We start from the raw sequence: 7,683 nt of genomic DNA, 5'->3' as shown, positions 1-7,683 counted from the left end.
CTTCGCGGTCTACGTGGGCCGGGTCCTTCAAAGACCGAGAAGGCCAGAAGTGCGAGGCTGTGAAATGGGACGGTCTAGCCTTCAGATTTGCGTCACCGCTGTGTCTGTGGAGTTTAATAAACTCGGCCGTCTGCTCCTTGCTATCTAAAATATAACAGGACACTGGCGTAAATTCTCGACCGTCTCACACTTCGGTTTAATCAGTTTTCTGTTTGATGTTTATTCAGCTGTGTGAAAATCCCGGAGGAACCCACCCGATGGCTTAATAAAGTTTTATTTAATCTAATAATCTAATAACTTTCATCTCAGCCAAACCGATTTACTCCGGAACAAATAAAACACCGAAAATAGGCAAACAATTAAATTTTTAAGTTATCCAAGTGACTTATATATCATGTTTAACCTGAGTAGCGAAAGAGCGGGGGTCTGAAAACGATGAAGCCGGGAGTCCGCTGCTCTCGCCGGCTGGAGTGACCATTGAACCCCCCGGCTTGCTATCGAGCGGGTGGGTAACAGACATCTCCGAAAACGTCAGCGCACTTTTGCAAATATGCGATGTCTTGATAAACCAAGCAGATATTTGAAGTTTACACAGCTACTTTCTCACCTGAAAATATGTTAAAAGTTTATTTTGTGACCCAGAAAGATTAATAAGACTAACTTTAAAACTTAGTAGCGGCCGCCATTGTTGGCAGCTGAAATTTGGCTGGGCTGCGCTATGAATTCTGGGATATGGTGGGTCACGAAGGACACACCCGACCCATCCTTCAAATTCGGGGAAATGAAGGACGCATTTGTCGGCCGCATTTGAAGGAGTCGACGAATTGGGACAGCCTTCGTCGCCTGGCTGTGACGTAATCGGCCTTCAAATGCGGCCTCTGGAGGATGCAGCCGACGTTTTGGGACACAGCTTAAGACTGAGCAGCTCCCTCTGCAGTTGGATCCTTGACTTCCTGTCTGACAGATGCCAAGTGGTCAGACTGGGCAGCATCACCTCATCCCCCATCACAATGAACACTGGTGCTCCAAAGGGGTGTGTACTGAGCCCTTCTTATCTTATCTTATCTTATCTTATCTTATCTTCATTGTGAAGTTTGCCTACGACACTACAGTGGTGGGTCTCATCACCAAAGGTGATGAGACGGCCTACAGGGAAGAGGTCAGAGCCCTGACCCACTGGTGTCAAGACAACCATCTCACCCTCAACGTCGCAAAGACAAAGGAGTTGATAGTGGACTTCCGGAGGTGCAGAGAAGTACACACACCCATCAGTGGCGTGTCTAGAAAATTTTTGTTGGGGGGCCAGATAGGGGCACAGATTTGGAGAAGGGTGGCAGATGTAATTGACAGATAATGTTAAAAAAAATTCTACCTACTGTTAACCATAATTCAATAACCCTATAAACCTGATAACCGAATGCGCTTTTAACTCTCATTAGAATGAGATTTTAACCACTACAGTGCAAAGTTTTTAGATACTGTGTTGAGTACAAGTACAAGAGATACAATCAGTGCTTTGTCAGTGTTTATTCAGCATTCAAGGACAGCAATATTTGCATAGTATTTTTACTGACATATAATGCACATATGTTTTGGGCAAAAACGTTTTTGAATATTAAAATACGAACATTTTTAACATACAATTGGCAAATTAGCCAATGCAAAACTTTATCTGCCTATTAAAAAAAGTAGATAATCTTCTCACAAACTGGTGTTTGGTTTTGAAACAGGAAAGTGGGGAACAAATGAAAAGACTAACATTTGAATGAAACCTGAAAGCAAGTAAATACTTTCTATACCTTCTTTTGATAATGTTTTCAGTATAAATTGTGCAAAAATAAACCTCTTGAACTTTTAATGAGAGTCTGTTACATGTTAGGAAGACAAGAAGTACAAAAACATTTGTAAACAGCAGCAGTTGCAAAATATTTATGTTTTGAAAGTGAACATTTACTCAAGTACCTACTCTATGCTTCATCAAATATTATCAGTGATTTAGAATAGGTGGATCATTAAATAAAAAAAAAACATGTTATTTAAAGCACGATTTTGTTTTACTTTCCAATTATGTGCCACAACACATATATTTGCTTAGTTAATTATTTATTCCCAAATACTGGGATTTGTCCCCTATGAATCGGTTGAACAATTGACAATATAAACATCCCTTCCTTGCATTTTCCTTATTCATTCTTACACATACTTTCATTTGTAGAACTCAATGACAATGATGACTGCTGCTCAGTCCACCTTTCCCTGACATTGCTCTCTGCTTCTGGTTGTATTTTAGCCTTCTTAATGAAGAAATTCTTAATATTTTGAGATCTTTTCATTCTTCCTATTCTTTTATCTCTACTGGTTGGCCCTGAAGTAATAAAGCAAAAACTTGTGTCACAAACAGCAACTTTCCTGATGTATGACCTTGACTAGAAGTCAGGGATGTCAAATCCTGGCCCTCATGGACCCCTATCCTGCACGTTTTAGATGTTACCTATACCAACATAGCCAATTCAAATCAAATAATCCCCAAACACCTAGTTTTGCACAAGTCTGTAAATGATTCTTTAAATCATCTGTATTGAAGTATGGAAACATCTGAAACTGGGAGGACAGGGACTTTGAGAACCAGAACTGCACATCCCTCCATTTAACATGGCACAGCCATTTCATAGGGTGATTTACACTCTATTCATAAGATGGAGCTGGCAGATAGGATAAGTAATGAGAGAAATTAGCTAGACCGCACAGTGTAGTGTAAGTGCTGCCTTATGGTAAACTTTGGTAATATTTATGTATAAAGAACAACACTGGCTGATGATGAAATACAGTCATCTGGCACGGTGACACTGCCAGTATTAACCTGCACCAAATCTGCAGCTCCATACAGCAATGTTACGACTTGGATTATATCTTCTAACTCATAACTCTTATGCTAGCTCCCCCCAGTAGCCTACTCTCTGAAATATTTGACGGTTGCAATAATTCTTTAAGTGTTATTTTTTTCCTTGGTATTCTAATTTCACCAAAGTTTACTAAACTCAACAAACTTAATATTACTTACCGGGACATTTATTCTCTCCTCATTTTCTTTCACTGAAAAATTGTTTTCTGCAGTGTCGTCTTTCATGCTTGGCTCTTCTACCTTTGCTAACGTGATGCTCATAGTGCAGAAGCCGATGCTGGATTCACTTACACTCGGATATCTGACCTTCACTCTGAGAACATAATCGTACATTTGATATTTCATTGAATTTTATTGTTTGGGCTTCGGGGTGGCAACTGGGGTGGCCAGTCTGGTTGGTAGGGTGGCCTGTGCCCCCCCAGGCCACCCCGCTGGACACGCCACTGACACCTATCACCATCAACGGCGCTGCTGTGGAGAGAGTGAGCAGTTCTGGTTCCTTGGTGTACATCTGGCTGAGGATCTTACGTGGTCAGGACACATAAAAAAAACAGTGAAGAAGGTGCAACAGCGCCTCTTCTTTCTCGGGAGACTAAAAAGATTCGGCATGAACCAACGCATCCTCAGGACCTTCTATCGCTGTCCCATTGAGAGCATCCTCACTGGATGCATCACCACCTGGTATGACAACAGCACCGCTTACAACCGCAAAGCTCTCCAGAGAGTAGTGCGGTGTTCTGAACGGATAATTGGAGGCGAGTTTCCCTCCCTCCAGAACATCTACAGGAAGCAGTGCCTGAGGAAAGCAGGGAGGATCATCAAGGACTCCAGTCACCCCAGTCATAAACTCTTCAGACTACTTCCATCGGGAAGGAGGTTCTGCAGCATCCGGTCCCGTACCAGCAGACTGAGAGAAGCTTTTTCCACCAGGCCATCAGACTGCTGAACACGTCATAGACACCTCACCTTCACTACTGGAACTTCAACATTATGCACTCCATACTGTATATAAATGCCACTTGTTTGCACATGTCCAACTACCAACCTATGTATATTTTATATATTTTATTTTATTGTTTACTCTATTTCATTTGTAAAATATGTATACACACACACACACACACACACACACACGTGTAGGTATACATATTTAGTATACACATTCAGTAATGTGCATATACTCTTGTACTGTAGATATATTTATTCATATAAATCTCAGATTTAGCCATTCTTATATTTTGCTTGTTCTTATGGTATTGTATTTTTGCACACCTCTGTTGCTTGTGAATCTCACACACAAGAATTTCACAAGCATGTACTGTACCAGTGTACCTGCACATGTGATGTGACAATAAAAGTGATTTGATTTGACAACTTTACTGATTTGACAATCAGTAATATTTTTTGTCATATTTGTAAGGTTCTATTCAACCTGAGAATTCTATTCTCTGAGATCCCAGCGCAGATACTGAAGGACCCGTCCCATCCTGGCAACAAACTGTTCCAACTTCTGCAATCCGGTAGAAGGTTCCGCATCATCCGGGCAAGGACAGAGAGACTCAAGAGGAGCTTCTATCCCCAAGCCATCCGGGCCCGAAACTAAACCAACCCCCCCCACACACAAATGTTTATATTGTCTATTCTATAAAATAGTCAGATTGTCTATTCTTATTTAATTCAGTTATTGTACAGAATTCACCTGCTTGCTGCTACTACTGCACATTCACTTAATGTATATACTATATATATAATGTTCTCCACCCCCCATAAAATAACATATGTTTTACTAATGATCTCACAGCATCTAGCTTAATGCAGATGTTGGGCACAGAAAAGAATTGGGAAAAACACTATAGAGACAAAAAAGAATCAGCTACTGCTAAGTAGAGCAGTAGCTGTCTTGGATTGACAACATTATGAATGAAATGTTCTTTGTTTGGATGCTTCCCGCCCCCTTTCCCTTTTGACAGGTTGTGTTTGAGACTCCGCAGCAGCAGCAAGCAGTCTCAAACACATAAAGTGAATGCAAGGGCCCTCAGTGCCCCACTGAGGGCCCTTGCATTCACTTTTCCCGAATATGTGTGAAATAGAATTTAGAAAACACAAATGATGCAAATTATAAGTCTATATCATAATGTCTGGTGTTTTGTGTTTGTTGGTTTGTTTTTATTATGTTTTACTTTGCGAGCTGGTTATTAGTGGCATGGTGTGAATGACCATAAAATTGTATATGCAGGAAAAATTACAAGATATTGTTTCATCTCATTATAGGGTGTCTTCCTCTCTCTGCTGTTCACGTTTATTAAAATGAAAAAAAAAAAAAAAAGACAATCTTGATGGGAGGGGCAATGGGGGAGCCTCAAATTTTAGAGCTGGAACGCAAATATGCAAAACAAGCTACAAAAAGCAGTCAAATTGATATAATGATACTATTCACTAAAGGAGAATTGAAACAGTAATTAAAAAAATCAAGTGAAGATGGCAGAACAGTAAAGATGAAAGAATTCGCAGGAAGTTAGTGTCCCCTATTAACACTCCTGTGCAGGTGGTGGCGGTAATGCACCAGAAACGTTGTTGCCAATCGACATTAAACAAGAAGAAGTAGCAGCGCTTGTAAAAAGCAGAACTTGGCCGTAAGGAGGTAAGAGTATAACTACAGTCATCAAACGTTTTGTCTTCTACGAGGACCTTTAGTTTTTTAAGCCGTCTAAGGCAAAAATCGTGTGGCTGTGCTGAGCTTCCTTAATGCTTCTCCTCTGGTCTCCAGCAGATCGCGTTTCTGTTTCTGATGCGTGATTGGAAAGATATACGCTCTCGTTGATCGTTGTAAACAAAGAACGTGTACTCGTGCTGACTGACGGGAGTAACATGCCGGAAAGAGGAGGTAAGTGAGCCCACTGTCTCTACTAGTCCTAGTCCAGTTATAAAATCGGCGCGCTTGCCTCCTTCTCCCCTGGTGGATCTTTCATTCGGGTTACTCAGAGAGGGATCCACAGTGAGTAAATTATAACTGCATTGGTTGCCTAACTCCATAATTGTCTACAGGGTTTCTCTCTTAGCTAATTTGTGTTTTCGTTTGTACCTTCTGTTTATTCTCTGTCGGTTACTTTATTCCCTCTGATGATCGCTGACAGCTTATTTTGTTAATAGTATTACATCCTCTGCACAACGTAGAAGATCTTCTTTTGACCTGGAAAAGAAAAAGCCCTCTTGAAAGTAATGAAATCTTAGTAAGTAAGAAAAACTGGGAACAACCCCAGGTTTCTTTTCAGCGCTGCAGCCAGGCTGAGCCAAGTGTACTGTTTGTCTTTCTGTCTTAGTACAGCACTGGTCAAATGTTTGGACACAGCTTCTCATTTATTGCCTTTTCTTTCGTTTCATGACTGTTTACATTGTAGATTCTCACTGAAGGCATCAAAACTATAAATGAAGACATATGAAGTAAACAAAAAAATGAAAATAACTCATGCCTTATATTCTAGATTCTAGTGTTATGAAATCAGTTTCACCCCGGTTCTTTTTTATTCCTCGGGCATCCAGAGATGGCACCGGACTCAGTAGTCATTTCACAAAACCTTTATTCATCTTCAGTTAAGCATGCATCTTCTAGAAGGGAAGACGTGCAAGGCCGGTGTCCCTCTGCAAATCTTCACTCCTTTGTCTGTGAAACATAGTTTTGTAGAAGCGACCCCATCATAAAACCCCCATGGTGTCCTGCAAACTCTGTGTCTGTGTGTGTATGCACGAGCATGTGAGTGCCTGTGTGCGTGTACCTGTGTGTATGTGTAAGTGCACGTGAGTGAGTGAGTATGCATGTAGGTGTGGGTGCGTCGTAACAGTCAAAGCACTGTGTGTGTGTGTGTGTGTGTGTGTGTGTGTGTGTGTGTGTGTGTGTGTGTTAGGGCTGGGCGATATGGCCTAAAATCCATATCGCGGTATAATTTGAAGCACGTGCGGTAACGATATATATCGCGATATATTCTTTTCTTCTGTATAACGTATTTTCCACATTATAAGGCACACTTAAAATCCTTTAATTTTCTCAAAAATCGAGTGTGCCTTATGTATGAATTCTGGTTGTGCTTACTGACCTCAGACCGATTTTGGCGTGCAGAAATCTGTTAAAAAATGTTTTAGTACAACTTCGCACTGCTTGATGGATTGTCAGAGCACTACGGCTGCCATAGTGAGGAGCTTCGCGGAGTAATCTGGGTCCAAAACTCCGTCCACTTCAGCTTCCAAAGTCAAACAAACTCTGAGAGTTAAAAACGGTCTAAATTCTTTCATCTTTAATAAAATCATCAGCGTTGCTGCTTTACCAGGTGTAACAATTAAGTTTAACATCCAGGCATCCATGAAAAAAGAATTTATTAAATTTAACGGAGTTAGAAGTTAACAGGCAGAGGTGGGACCAAGTCATTGTTTTGCAAGTCTCAAGTAAGTCCCAAGTCTTTATCCTCAAGTCACAAGTCAAGTCTCAAGTAAAGTCAAGCAAGTCAGAGTCAAGTCACAAGTCAAGACAGACAACTTTCAAGTCAAGTCCCAAGTCCGAAACTTTGAATTTCAAGTCCTTTCAAGTCTTTTTTTTAACCCTCTGGGGTCCCGGGTATAATTGGCCGTTCTTGACTACTTTTGATTTTACTTCTATATTTCACTTTTAAAATATGTTTTTCTTGCCTTGTTTGGTATCATTATTTACAGCACAACCTCAAATATCTGAAATTTGAGTTATTTTTTTCATTTTGGTATACTATATTAGCACAGTTGATCTAAATTCAGAC

The 7,683-nt window shown here is 40.6% G+C and overlaps 1 long non-coding RNA gene across 1 annotated transcript; it reads left to right on the top strand.

The window, feature by feature from the left end:
- The first annotated feature begins 5,549 nt into the window (after positions 1 to 5,549).
- On the top strand, positions 5,550 to 6,133 carry LOC106096763 (uncharacterized). Its single transcript, XR_002059728.2, has 2 exons — positions 5,550 to 5,786; positions 6,053 to 6,133. It is a non-coding gene; the product is annotated as an uncharacterized LOC106096763 (long non-coding RNA).
- The last annotated feature ends 1,550 nt before the right edge of the window (positions 6,134 to 7,683 follow it).

Source organism: Oreochromis niloticus, linkage group LG3 (genome assembly GCF_001858045.2).
Source record: "Oreochromis niloticus isolate F11D_XX linkage group LG3, O_niloticus_UMD_NMBU, whole genome shotgun sequence".
Lineage (NCBI taxonomy): Eukaryota > Metazoa > Chordata > Actinopteri > Cichliformes > Cichlidae > Oreochromis > Oreochromis niloticus.
The sequence above is the reverse complement of the archived record's forward strand: the minus strand, read 5'-3'. Positions and strand labels throughout refer to the sequence as shown.